Genomic DNA, 14,100 nt, shown 5'->3' with positions numbered 1-14,100 from the left:
GCGGCAGCAATGATCCGTCCTCGGATGGAACTCCAGCTTGGAGTCTTCGTCTTCGAACCCGCCGTGGTTGCTCAGTGGCTATGGTGTTGGGCTGCTGAGTACGAGGTCGGAGGACCGAATTCCGGCCACAGCGGCCGCGTTTAGATGGGGGCGAAACGCGAAAACCCCCGTGTGCTTACATTTAGGTGCACGTTAAAGAACAGGTGGTCGAAATTTCCGGAGTGCTCCACGACGGCGTGCCTCATAATCAGAAAGTGATTGATGGATATTGTTTCTTGGCGCAAGGGCCAGAAATGGCCAAAGAGCGCCATGACATTTGGTGATGAATGGCACTGAGTATCGATGAATATGGCGGTAATCGAGTGGCTGTATATTGGCCTAAAATATTCGCTGTAAATGGTGTAAAATATGCACCTATTAAAATAATGCAATGAAAAGTGAGTCCTATGGTTGTAAAAGTACGTTGTGAAGGTTTAGATACTAAGACATGTTAATTTATAGCAGCACCAGTGCCTCTGCGGAGCCCTTCAGCGTAAGGGCTGCGAGGCATGTGCTCTGTAAGTGATTTCATTGCAGCTACAGCCTCTAGGCAGAGGCTGTGCTACAAATAGCCTGACCAAATAATGTCTATGGTATTTGTTTCTTCTAAGAACTTGAGTACTAATTTAAAATTAAATAGAGGTTCATTGTCTAAAAAGAAGACTGGGTGTAAAGGTACATTATGATGGTATAAAAAAGGAAAGAACTTCTTTCTCTCCATTTCTAATAATGGGCACTCAACGAGAACATATAGGACTGTAAGTCTACTGCCACACCTAGTGCATTTTGGAGGGTTAGTTCCAGTAAGAATATACGAATGAGTGCTATAGGTATGCCCAATTCTTAATCTACAGAGCAGTACTTCCTGGTTTCTTGTTGTTTTCTCAGAGATCCAGTTCCCTATCTTTGGTTTGATTAGGTGCAGTTTGTTTGATACCTGAGTGTCCCATTGCCTTTGCCAATATTTCCGTAGTTTATACTGTAAAAAAGGCTTAAGATCTGTGTAGGGTACCGGTATATTGAAATCTTCATCACAAAAAACTACAGATGTAGCCCTTTCGTCAGCAGCTACGTTGCCCTCTAGGCCTCTATGGCCAGGCACCCAACAAAGAACAATTATTTGGTTCGACATGTATGCTGAGCATAGAAGGTTGTAGGGTTGATTAAGGATAGGGTTTTTGTGTTTTCGTAGACTTGATATGCCACTAACAACGCTTAATGAATCTGTGAATATGACAGCTTTTATTATACCTGTTTGTTTTATATGTTTCACAGCAGAGAGAATCCCGTATGCCTCCGCTGTGAAAATGCTGGTGTTTGGATTTAGTGCACCGGACGTTGAGAATGACGGTCCGAGAGCTGCATAAGCCACACCATAAGTAGACTTTGAAGCGTCTGTATAAAACTCCGCGCAGGAGTACTTCGCCTGGAGTTCGAGGAAGTGTGAATGTATGTGTACCTCAGGCGCATGTTTTGTTAATGCTACGAAAGACATATCCCATTGGATATTCTGCCATTCCCAAGGTCGTGCAATGTTAGTGGGAGTCATTAGGACTGTTTCTCGATGTTGAATACCAGTTTCATGAGCCATTTGTTCTAAGCGCACAGACAGAGGAGCTCGCACAGATGGGCGGTTACGGTGAAGTCTTGCAGAAGACAAGTCAACTACAGTTGAGTAACACGGATGTTCGTTATTCGATTTACATTTTAAAAAGTAGGAGAAGTTTAGATACGTTCTGCGCAGATGTAACGACCATTCGTTTGCCTCCACATACAGACTTTCCACAGGACTTGTCCTAAATGCGCCTGTTGCCAGCCGTATGCCTAGATTGTGGACTGGGTCGAGAATTCTGAGAGCACTATCCGATGCGGATTGGTACACCACAGCTCCATAGTCGAGGCGTGATCGTACAAGGCTCCTATATAGGCTAAGCAAACACCTCCTGTCAGTGCCCCAGTTTGTTCGAGAAAGTAGCTTCAGCAGGTTCATTGTCTCTAGGCACTTCGCTTTGAGATATTTCAAATGCGGAATAAAATTAAGTTTTGTGTCCAAGATAATACCTAAAAATTTGTGTTCAAGGCTGACCGACAGTCGATGTCCATTAAGGTGAATAGTGGGTCCTGGTGATATGCCTCTCGTGTTTGAGAAGAGAACACGTGTTTTTTTGAGGGTTAAATTTAAAACCATTTTCTTCTGACTACTTTGAGAGTTTGTTTAGGCCAAGCTGTAGCTGTCTCTCGCAGATGCTAAGATTGCATGATCTAAAAGCTATCTGTACATCGTCTACATAAACCGAGTAAAAGAGTGTGCGAGGTATGATGGTATGTAAAGAGCTCATTTTCACAATAAAGAGCGTACAACTCAGCACTCCACCCTGCGGTACACCTGTCTCTTGTACGAATGATCGTGACTGCACATTGCCAACTCTAACATGAAACGTTCTGTCAGACAGGTAGCTCTCAATAATGGTCAGCAAGTTGCCACGTATACCCATTCCAGAAAGATCCCGAAGGATCCCGAAGCGCCACGTAGTGTCATACGCCTTTTCCATATCAAGGTATACAGATACGACAAGCTGTTTGTGGATAAAGGCTTCACGGATGTACATTTCCATGCGGACAAGCTGGTCTGTCGTCGACCTACCTTCCCTGAAACCGCATTGGTATGGGTCTAATATTTTGTTGGTTTCAAGATAGTGGAGCAAGCGTTTATTCACCATCTCTTCATAGAGTTTGCATAGGCAGCTTGTCAACGCTATCGGCCTATAACTGTTTGCCAAGGAGGGGTCCTTACCCTGTTTCAGAATGGGAATTATAATGGCCTCTTTCCAGACAGAGGGAATCTGGCCGGAAGACCATATACCATTGTAAAGGAAGAGAAGGGTATTTTGTGTTTCAGATGGCAAGTGCTTTAACATTTCATATATTATGTGGTCAGAGCCTGGGGCAGATTTGTTGCAGCCGTTTAGTGCTGCTTGAAGCTCTGCTATGCCAAATGGTCTATTGTATACCTCACGTTTTTCACTTTTCCGTACTAATTTCTGCCGCTCTATTCGTGTTTTTTGTGTTTGAAATGTGTCAGAGTAGTGCAACGAACTGGATATGCGTTCAAAATGTGCGCCTAGAAAGTTCGCCTGGTCTTCCATGCTATTCCGCTGTGTATTTACTAAAGGTAGCGAGTAAGGTTGTCGACCTTTTATTCTGTGCACTCTATTCCAGACCTTTGTCTCATCCGTGTAAGAGTTAATTCCTGATATATATTTTTGCCAACTCTCTCTTCTAGCTTGTCGGCGCGTTCTCCTTCCCTGAGATTTGACGTGCTTGAAATGAACAAGGTTTTCTGCCGTCGGAGAATCGCGGAGCAACCCCCATGCTTTGTTCTGCTTTTTACGCGCGTTACGACACTCCTCGTTCCACCACGGAACACGGCGCTTGTTAGATGATCCCTTTGTTTCTGGGATACATTTGGTTGCGGCATCAATCAGAAAAAAGGTGAAGTATTCAACCGCAGCTTCCAGGCTTAGAGCACAGATGTCAGCCCACGATATGAGAGTGATTTTCTGGAACTGTTCCCAGTTGGCTGAATCAGTTTTCCACCGAGGAAACTGTGGGGGACATTCATTCATCTTCGGTGTAGACAGAACTATCGGGAAATGGTCGCTCCCGTACGGATTTCTAATAACATTCCATTTAAGATCAGGTAAAAGGGTGGGAGATGCAATACTGAGGTCTATAGAGGAATAGGTTTTATGTGCAGTAATATAATATGTAAGTGCCTTACTATTCAAAAGACATGCACCAGAAGAAAAGAGAAACTGTTCAATCAGTCGACCTCGCACATCGAAATGAGAGCCATCCCATAGGTTGCTGTGTGCATTGAAATCTAGAACCAAATAGGGTTGGGGTAATTGATCTATTAATGCATAAAATTCATGTTTATGGAGCTGATAGTGCGGGGGTATATACAGAGAGCAGACGGTAATAAGTTTGTTTAGAAGCATGGCTCGAACGGCCACTGCCGCTAGGGGCGTTTGTAGTTGTAGATGTTGACACGCTATACCTTTATCGAGTATAATGGCTACACCGCCAGATGACGCGATGGCATCATCACGATCTTTACGAAAAATGATATAATGACGAAGAAAGTTAGTGTGTTTAGACTTAAGATGGGTTTCTTGTACGCACAGCACTTTTGGAGTGAGTTCGCAGAGAAGCTCTTGAACATCATCAAGGTTTCTCAGGAGACCTCTGACGTTCCACTGCATAATTATAGTGTCCATATTGAAGTTAATTTGGTGCTGTGCGTAAGAAAAAGAAGGTGTTTAGCCTGCAGAGCCGTTTCCGGCCCTGTAATTTTGGTTCTGTCTTTTCTGGAGCGGTCCGAAGAATTTCGTCGCTCCTTAGGTGGTTGCTGCACCACCTTGCTTGGGGTAGTGTCCATAGCTTCTTGCGAAGTGCTGGACAGTCGCTCTAACGAGCGATGTGTACGTCGTGTTGTCTTCGCCTCGAGGGACGAAGGCTGTGGCCTCACCTGCCCGGAGGGTGATGGATCCTCCTTAGCCTCTGCGCTGCGAAGAGTGATGCCAGCGCTGGTAGAGGTCGCCGGTGTGACCGATTTCAAGGAGGGTAGGGCAGCCTCAGCTGCTCCCACCGTGGGGGCGGGTGGCGATCGCCTCAGTAGGCCGCGCGTGCCTTGGGTGACCGCCGGGATCCGTCGTGGTGCTGCTCCCTGTTGCACCACTTCGGCAAACGAACTTTTCATTGCAAATGAAGGTGAAATACGTTGGCGTGCTTCCCGGAAACTGATATTCTCTTTGACCTTGATATTAATTATCTCTTTTTCTTTCTTCCAAGCTTCGCAAGATCTGGAATATGCCGGGTGGCTGCCATCGCAGTTTGCGCAGTGGGCCTCAGCAGTACAATCATCAGCAGAGTGGTCTTTTGTAGCACATTTCGCACAAGTCAGTCGTCCTCGGCAGCTTTGAGAGGCATGACCAAATCTCTGAAACTTGTAGCAGCGTCGAGGATTTGGAATGTAAGGTCTTACACGAAGTTTGAGGTAGCCTGTTCCTATTGCATCCGGGAGTGTGCTAGAGCCAAAAGTAAGTATTAGGTGTTTGGTTGGTAGTTCTTCGTTGTCACGCCTGATTTTTATGCGTTGTACATGTATAACGTTTTCTTCTTTCCATCCATTCAAGAGTTCTTCATCAGTCAAATCCATGAGGTCGTCGTCTGAGACCACACCCTTGACGGTGTTCATTGTTCGTAGTGGACTAACAGATATCGTTTTATCGCCAACTGCCACCAGGTTTCTTAGTTTCTCGTACTGTGTTTTGTCTTTCACTTCAATCAGAAGGTCCCCACTGGCCATCTTGGTGGCTTTGTAGCCACTTCCAATGACCTCCGTGAGGCATTTTGACACCAAGAAGGGAGAAATGTTTGTCGCTTTTTGGCAGTGTTTTCACAGTGAATTACATGATACTTGGGGAATGTGTCTCGTTTCTTGAGAAAGAATTCAAATGTAGCATCGGTGCGCCCCCTTTTCGGAGGGCGATCAGGTAAGAAGGGTTTCGAGGGCCCCATGAAATGTATTGTTTCTTCGGTATCAATGCCAGTCACCCACCACCGAGCCCAACGAGGGGACACGGAAGAGATTGTTGTGAAGCAAGCCCTGCCATACCAACTGTACATTGTTACTATAACCACATATGTTATAATCAAGGTAGATCATAGCACACCAGGTTAACCCTTGCCGCCAGGAAACTCGGAAGTGATAAGAAGTGAAGAGAAGACAGGAAAGATGTAAAAGTGGGAGAGAAAGACGAAGAATGGAGAGGAGGACAGAAAAAGGCGACTGCCGATTTCCTCCAGGTGGGTCAGTCTGGAGGTGCCGTCTATGCGAAGCAGAGGCCAAAGAGGTGTGTTGCCTCCGCCGGGGGGCCTTAAAGGTCCAAACACCCGGCATCGGCGCAACCCCCACGATCCCCCTTTCCCCAGACACGGCAAAGCCGCGCACGGCTACACGCGGGAGGGTCCAACCCTCGTGTGCTCGGGTACGTGGTGTCGCAGCACACCAAACGCCTGCTGACGCAGACGCCCCTGCGGGGATAATCAGAAAGTGGTTTTGGCACGTAAAACCCCGCAATTTTATTTTTTTTCTTAGTCTTCGATGGCGATCCACCGTAGCTGGGTCTTCGTTGGTGTCTTGCTCTGTGGTCTTGATTTAGGCTTTACCGGCTTTAGTATTTTGGGAAATGTGGGCCCCCCGTTAGGTGGTCACCCCCACAAATGGCGCACTTGGGGTCGCACGCGTGCCCATTGGCAGCATCCCGCACCCCGCACGCACGGCACACCTGTACGCCGGGCTATGTGTACACGTCGGTGACGTGTCCCACGATGCCACAGATACGCCATACTTGCGCCGCATTTCAGTACGGAGTGCTGAGCCCACCCCCCCTCCCACCCTCCAACCAAGTAATAAACATCACCTGGCACAAGGCTGCCGTAGGACGTTAGCAAAGCACTTGGTGAGTCACCCAGCATTCTTGCGTCATTCAGCTCGAGCCCATGGATTCGAATACGTAGATTAGATTGCAGCATGTCAGAAGGGGTGTGGGTTTCTATGCCGTGGATTACTTCCTGCATCGTGTTTTTTCCTGCCGCAATGTACGCATTGACTGTGTGTGGTCGTCCGTTGATATTCAGTGATAGAATGGCCTGCATGAACTGGGCTGTATCCCGATTCCGGGTGGAGACCACTGCGATGTTGGAACACGGCTTCAGCGTTGGAATTACATTGTCGGTTGTTCTACCCTGGCATACCTCCATGACGGCTCTTGCCAGGGTCTGAATGCTCCCAGTCTTGAGTGATAAGCCCTTGGTGTGATCTGATGACTTCCTTCACGTCACTTTTCGGCAGCGGTGGCAGGCGCTTGCTTTGTGGTCGTCCGCGGTGCGCCTTGGGTTTCGATGAGTAGGTATTCGGTCCTGATGGGGTGCGTTTCCTTGAGCTTAACGTCAATCCTGGGTGAGATTTTTCTTTTCCTTCAGGGATAGAACGCGCTCCCATCCGGCTCCTACTGCCGTTTCGTCGACCACGGTCGCGATTTGCATATGGTATTTCATCTTAGGTCCCTTATTTCAATTGTGGAGGGGTGTTGAATCACCAACCTGAGATGCAGTGAAGTCAATCTCTTCTTCCAGCAATGTTGTAATTGGTCGCGGGTTCGATGTAGAACCTTCCCGGAATATTCTTCCGGTGATAGATGTCGTAGCCGGAGTCCTTACGGCCGCCATCCTTCAGCGCGCGCCCACCATCCCCAGCGCCGCCGATGCACCCCTATTCGAAGTTAAGGTTAGCAGCCCGCCATATTGTCCAGGTGAATAATCAGCCATAAAACTCCGAAAAATGGCCCGACTTACCTGCGGCTGGTTTCGATAGGGGCTGAATCACTTCCCGGAGATTGTGGTGATGGTTTCCGGCTGGTTCCAGAAGGTTGTCCACCGGGAAAAAAACATGTGGTGCCCGATGTGAGGGTAGCCGTTTCGAACGGCGTCTTGTTGTTCCTCCCTTCTAAACGAGTTACAAATCAAATAAACATGCGGGGTTTACCGTCTTAGCGTGAACCTCTTTCACGCCGATTTGTGACTCTAAAAATGGGACATTGGGTAGGTGCCGCTCTTCTATGAACCTCTAAGGCCAATTTGGGTAACTCGGCATGTGCCGCTCCTCGATGAACCTGTTTTACGCCAACTTGGGTCAGTGGGTACTTACCACTGCCTATGCGCCGCTCTTCAATGAACATTTGACGTCAATTTGAGTGACTGGCATGTGCCACTGGGGATGTGATGCTCTTTCATGAGCATCTGAAGCAAACTTGGGAGACTGGGTATGTGCCACTGAGTACGTGTTCTGTTCAGTGAACCTCTGACCCCAAGTTGGACTGGGTGACTGAGTATGTGCCATTGGGTATGTGCAGCTCTTCAACGAACCTCTAACGCCAAGCTGAGTAACTTGGTATGTGCCACTGGGTATGTGCAGCGCAGGTGAGACTCTCCGAACTGGACCTGGGAAGCCAACTGGTGACACTCGACCAGGCCCGGCGAGCCGCGATCGCCAGTGCGCCCTGTCAGAGGGAACCACCCAGGAATAAACCGCGCAACGGTTTCTGCAACAATAAAGTTCCGTCCTCCTCAGTGAACCTCTTTGACGCCAAATTGGATCACTCGGTATGTGGATCTGCTGAGGGAGATATGTACAAATTGTATGGGAAGGCCGAAAGTGCGATGAAGTGATATAATTTTACCGTGGACTGAAGCAAGAGAGAGAGAACCATTTAATGAAAGGCAGAGATTTTACCCGGCGTATAGACATCGGTGACGTGCTACTCTGCGTGGGGAAGGGAATCTGGGAGAGAAAGACAAGGAGAGAGGCGTAAAAAGTAGGGAATGAGCGAAAAAATTTTGGGCACTGAGTTTTCTGATTTGTGGGTGTGATGGCGTGCAATGGTAGAATCCTTAATTCATATATTGTGGCTACAAAATTCGCTGCGTGAAAGGTGCATGAGGGTGACAGAGTAGCACTCAAGTTTGTCGATTTGAGCAATGTTGTCTAAGTTTGCATATAAAAAGTTCATCGCACGCCTCTATTGTGCGAGGCAGGCTGAAGGGCCTGAGACAGAGTCCAATGATTAAGATCTCTGTGTAAGTGAATGCATGCAATGTTCACAGAACGCACGCTCGTTAGCATGCGATCAACACTTAAACAGAATATGCTCCATGGTTTCAATTAAGCCACAGTTGTTGCAGTATGGACTTGTCATTTGACCGAAATCGGTACCGTAAGCCGTTTCCATATGCGGGGCTGAGGCGAAGGCGATGATATAGAGCTTCCAGAAGACGAGGAAAGCGGGATGGGAGTCTGGATCTGAGATGTGTTTCGATCGAGTAATCTAAACGGTAATGGTAGGCCGGCAAGCTCCTGAGCCGATCCTTTTCTCCAGATGCAAATCCTTTAGCTAGTTGGGAAGCATCAGATATAGTTAAATATATCCGCTTATAGTTTTGGTGTTCAAGACCTTTGCGTGCCGCTCATCGGCTTTTTCGATGGCCAGAGTACCCCAATGGGCCGGTATCCACTGAAATGTGATACTGTGGCCTAATGCAATGGCCAAGTGATGTAACTACGCGACGTCGTAAGAAACCGGCTGATTGTTTTTTTTAACAGACTGCACAATGTTAATAGTGCTCCTTCAGAGTCAGTGAAAATCGCCCTTTGGCCAGGCGCTCGATGCAGTATGTAAGGCATTTTTCTTGTTAAGGGCACATAAAAGCCACAGGAGGAAGTCTCCCGATTGGTTGAGGCATCAGTGTGAATGTGGATGCACTGGTATACTTCTCGGCTAAGTAGAGGAGTTTGGTCTGCTGCAGCGCGGCCAGTGGCATGCGACTCTTTGTCCTATTCACACCAGGTGCAAACTGATATATATCTAAAGGCGAAAGTCTCCAGGGAGAAAAGGTGGAAGGCAGTAATTTCTGTGGCTGAATAATCGGAGGAAGGTTCAGGATTTTCACAGATTGGCCAAAGCCATACTTACTGTGGGTTAGGTGGACGTGATACAAGAAGTGTGTCTTCCCTTGGAGCACATGCCGAAGATGGGTACGTATTGTTTCTTGGGAAGCGATGACATCTAGTGGTAGACATCTTGCTTCCGCTACTATTCCCTTGCCTGAAGAGCCCTTCGGGAGGCCCAGGCAGATCCGCAGGCAGTTGTTCCGTGCGGCTTCCAGAGGGCTCTTGTTTGCTTGTAATAATATCTGAAGCACTGGTAGGCAATAGCGCAGTGTGCCTTCAATATAGGTTTTTTCAAGTAGTACGACTGCGTAGCAGTTGCAGCCCCATCGTGTTTCCACCATGAATTTGAAAACTTGCCATGCTGCAGCAATCCTCGCACGTAGTTTGTGTTTGCCTCAGGTGAGCAAGAGAGATTTCTGTCTATCACAATTCCAAGGAATCACTGAGACCGTACATACGGCAGTGGTCGTCCACAGTATAGCAGCGGATATTTGGTCATTTTCTTTCTTGTGAAAGCCATGGCTGTACTTTTTTTCTGGCGAGAGGTGAAGACCTCGGGCAGCCAAATACATGGAGAGGTTCAGTTCAGTAACGCTTTTTGAAGTAGTTGTTGGGTGATATAGCGCGAACTTTACACGCCCCAGATGCAGATATCATCAGCATAGAATGTGATGTGTACTCCTCGCGGCAGGTTCCTTGTATTGTGTATTACGGTGAGATTGAATAGGAGCGGGGTGTGCAGAGCACCCTGAGGTACGCCCTTCTGTACTGCGTAAGGCTGTCTAGGACCGTTCGGATTACTCATAAATATTTTACGCTGTGTTAAATAGTTTTCTATCCACTTGTACAGCTTCCCTCCGAGGTCAAGACTGGCCAAAGCTGCGAGAATGACGTGGTGAAAACAGAGCCAAAGATGCCTTGATGTCAAGGAAAACAGCTGACGGGATGCGCCCAGGGTGAATGTACTCTTCGAGTGAAGAGACGAGGGCGATGACATTGTCAATAGCAGACCTGCTTTGGCAGAACACATTCATTTCTTGGGGAAACTTATTGTGGCTCTCAAGGAACCATGTAATACGTTTGCAGGTAATGCGCTTCATAAGCTTGCCTACATAGTTCAGTAAGGCGATGGGCCGGAAAGACGCGTAGCTTGTTGGCTGCTTAAAAGGCTTCAAAATCGGCATGATTTTCGCCAGCTTCCATTCCGTTGAGACCTCACCAGACATTCACGAAGAGTTATAATATTCCAGGAGTCGTAGGCGGAAAGTGCCGGGCAGCTATGCGATGGCTTCATAACTTTATTTCGTAATGGCCCGGATATGTGCGTCTCTTTGATTTGGCGATAGCGGTGGTGAGCTCTTCATTTGTGAAAGGCATAGCCAGCGCTGGCACTGCCGCCTGTGGCATGCCAGACTGACTATCTGGGGGGGGGGCAATCTGACACGGCTTGTCAGCCGTTCGCCGTCGGCGCGAAGTCGTCGACGGGGTATACAAACCGGTTGGTCGTTCAGTACTCTAGCGAACACAGTGAAGGGGTCAGAGTCGGGAGAAAGAAAGAAAAAAATATTGATCTACTGACAACGACACATAATTTAAACGAAACACAAGAAATACCAACACACATGCACTTAATCTAGGTCAATGATGAAGACGAAAGAAATACATCGAGCAACTGACAGTGAATATCAAAACTAACACTACTCAAGAATACACTTAACGGTGGTCCACTAAACAGAGTTAAAAAGAAAATGGAACATGACATACACATGGCCGGGCAGCAGCTGCAAGTCCATACAGCGTGGAGTAGATGGCAGGGCTTTCCCGAAGAATGCTGGTAAGCCGATCTCGTTGCGGTGGATGCGATTGCTCGGCTGGGTTTTCCCGGGAGTCTAGGTCCGACGTCTTCCCTCGAGCAGGTTGAGCTAACTTGAGGGGAACTACCGTGAGCTGCGTTGCAGACGTTGGTTTGTCGTCTCTTACGTCAACTAGTAACTCGTAGTTCAGAAGCGGCTAGGCGGCCCGGGCGATATTGGACGGCACTAGCTCTTTCACGCTTCTCAGCAGATTGCAGGCTCAGCTCCTAGACTGCTCAGCTGGGTCTAAAGCCGGCGTTTAAATAAGTTCCGTTGCCTGTGTGGGGAACGGAGGTTCTTTAAACGCTCGCTCCCTGTGTTGGGGAACGGCAGATATTGGTGACGATCCAATCAAGTTCACCCAATTGTATCCGGGCTTTTTCCAAGGTTTTGGCCGCGCCCCTTTTAATTAGGGGCGAAGGAACGGGTGGTTCTCCCCTGCTGTTAGAGGTCGCGCACTTGTATTTCACCACACGCACCATTGAGTCTGGGGCGGGCCTCTGCTGTTCGTTCACAAACACATGAGAAAGGACGGCAGCCGGCCATACGGGGCTGTCGGCAAATATGCACTGTTAGCAATTCGTGGACACAGGATTGCACAGAGACAGCACATAATTTCGGACTATTGGCACCCCTGCCTTCTTAGCAAGCTTCTGAATGCACGTGCGGGGCAGGGAATGCACAAGGGATTCCTACAAGTAGCCGTCGGCGCGTCACGGTCGCGCCAACAATAAAAAAAAATCTCTAAGCCTGCCTTCGACTACTTTCGGCCGCTTGCCCGAATGGCCGGCAATAACCGTCTTGCTCGCCGGTTCCTATTCCTATGAACTTTTGGCGCCCGTTGATCGGTGCTTCGCCGAATCTAATAATGGCGCGCCGTGACAGAATGGAAGGCCTTGAACGCGCTGATAGTAGTCTGCAGTATTTTTGTGAGATTTCTTGGAGGGATTTTCTTTCATGCGGAGAGAGTGCAGCAAAGGGGTGAATCTGTTTGGGCGGCGTGCGCATACCTCGAAGTATCCGCCAAATTTAGGCTACAGGTTGACGCACATCCAACGGGGAACAGAAGTCGCGCCATGTTTGCTGACTACGTTTATCCAGGTATCGCCGATATGAGGTTGTGTCCATCGGCAGGCACGGAGGTCATCCAGGCATTTCGTGCGTAAAGCTTTCCTTTCAGCTCACCTGCGAATGGCACACAGTCTTTCAATTTCCTCGTCATTTGGCGGTAAGCTGTCTTATTTAGTTGAAATTTGTGCGCAGGCTGCTGCCGAATGAAAACTAATGCGTGCTCTGCGCACGCGCCAGACGCCTGATAGAGAAGGCTATATTCGTCACAAGCGAAGTCGGTGTACGATCGTGGGCTAATTTCACAGGTGCAATACGAACACGGAAATACTTATATTATGCCAGCAACCATTTGCACAGCCTGTAGATCGATGCTGCTTGAATTCGACCTAATCGACAAATATTCCTACCCATTCAGCTGGTTTAACCCCAAGCAATTCTGGACATCGCCTTTAGTTCACAGCTTTTACACCACGTGGCGTAGGGACCTTCAAGATTCAATATTCTCACCATGACACACGCAGTGTAGTGGACGAAAACAGAACATGCATAAAAAGATTCACAGCTATTCCACTCTCTGAAGATGGATGACCAGCGATTCTGTTTAGCACACCTATGACATAGACGTAACATAGAATTTTGAAGAAAGGTATGAAGTTATTTGTTGGCACGATCGGGGGTCATCGTGACGATAGCTGTGCACACACATATCAGCTCTGTTATTAAATGCGTCTGTCACATGAGAAAATGAATGGCTCATACCCCTTTAAGCAATGGTTCATACCACCGTAAATAAAAAATTCAACATAGGTATGGCCTCATTTTCCGTGATTTTTACATACATTCGCGTGGACGACGGGACCGCCGCCCCGAAAAGCCGGAGGAAACTAGACACGCGTGACGTTTCGACCGGACCGCCACCACGGGTAGAGCGGAAGGAGATACGCAAGCGCTTGGGACGCCGGCAAGGGGAGGGCAGTGCGAGCGTAGACATGGCCGGCGAAGGCCAAAGTGTATTATCTGTTCTTATCAGCTTAATATCTGATACGGGTTCTATTCGGACCCAAGATATTAAACTTATTTTTGCAAGTTGGCGGGTTGCTTGAAGCCTGCTTCACCTCCGCCATGGGTCGCGGCCCGGTATTGCACTATCTTCGGGATCGGCCCACGGTTTTTTTGTCTACGGATACCGATCCGCTGGAAAATGGCCATGCACAGCCTCGCTTTAAGGACAGGACCACGCCAACGCCGAGAGCGAATCGGGAATCGCAGAGCGCATAACCGCCACGCGTAGAAGTAGAGCGGTTGGCTAGTCGACAGTGAATCAGCAGTTGTGGCGCAATCAATAGGCGTTTAGACGTTCAGAAACATTTCGAGAAAGAGAGTGCAGAATGTCGAAAAATCTCGACATTCAGCCCGCAGAATCTATGGAAGAGTATCTTTATCCAGGTGAAATATCAATAGCAGGTACTGATATAAAGCAGGAAACTTATACAAAAATTTCATGGGTTGAACAGCACATGTGATCGCTGCGGTGTCGTTACAATATCCATCTGCGATCGCTGC

General features: G+C 48.1%; 1 non-coding gene across 1 annotated transcript; it reads left to right on the top strand.

Annotated features, from left to right (window-relative positions):
• Window positions 1-13,522: 13,522 nt before the first annotated feature.
• On the top strand, window positions 13,523-13,708 carry LOC142568274 (U2 spliceosomal RNA). The gene has a single exon (XR_012825406.1). It is a non-coding gene; the product is annotated as a U2 spliceosomal RNA (small nuclear RNA).
• Window positions 13,709-14,100: the final 392 nt, after the last annotated feature.

The sequence above is a fragment of the Dermacentor variabilis genome, chromosome 1 (genome assembly GCF_050947875.1).
Source record: "Dermacentor variabilis isolate Ectoservices chromosome 1, ASM5094787v1, whole genome shotgun sequence".
Classification (NCBI taxonomy): Eukaryota; Metazoa; Arthropoda; class Arachnida; order Ixodida; family Ixodidae; genus Dermacentor; species Dermacentor variabilis.
The sequence above is the reverse complement of the archived record's forward strand: the minus strand, read 5'-3'. Positions and strand labels throughout refer to the sequence as shown.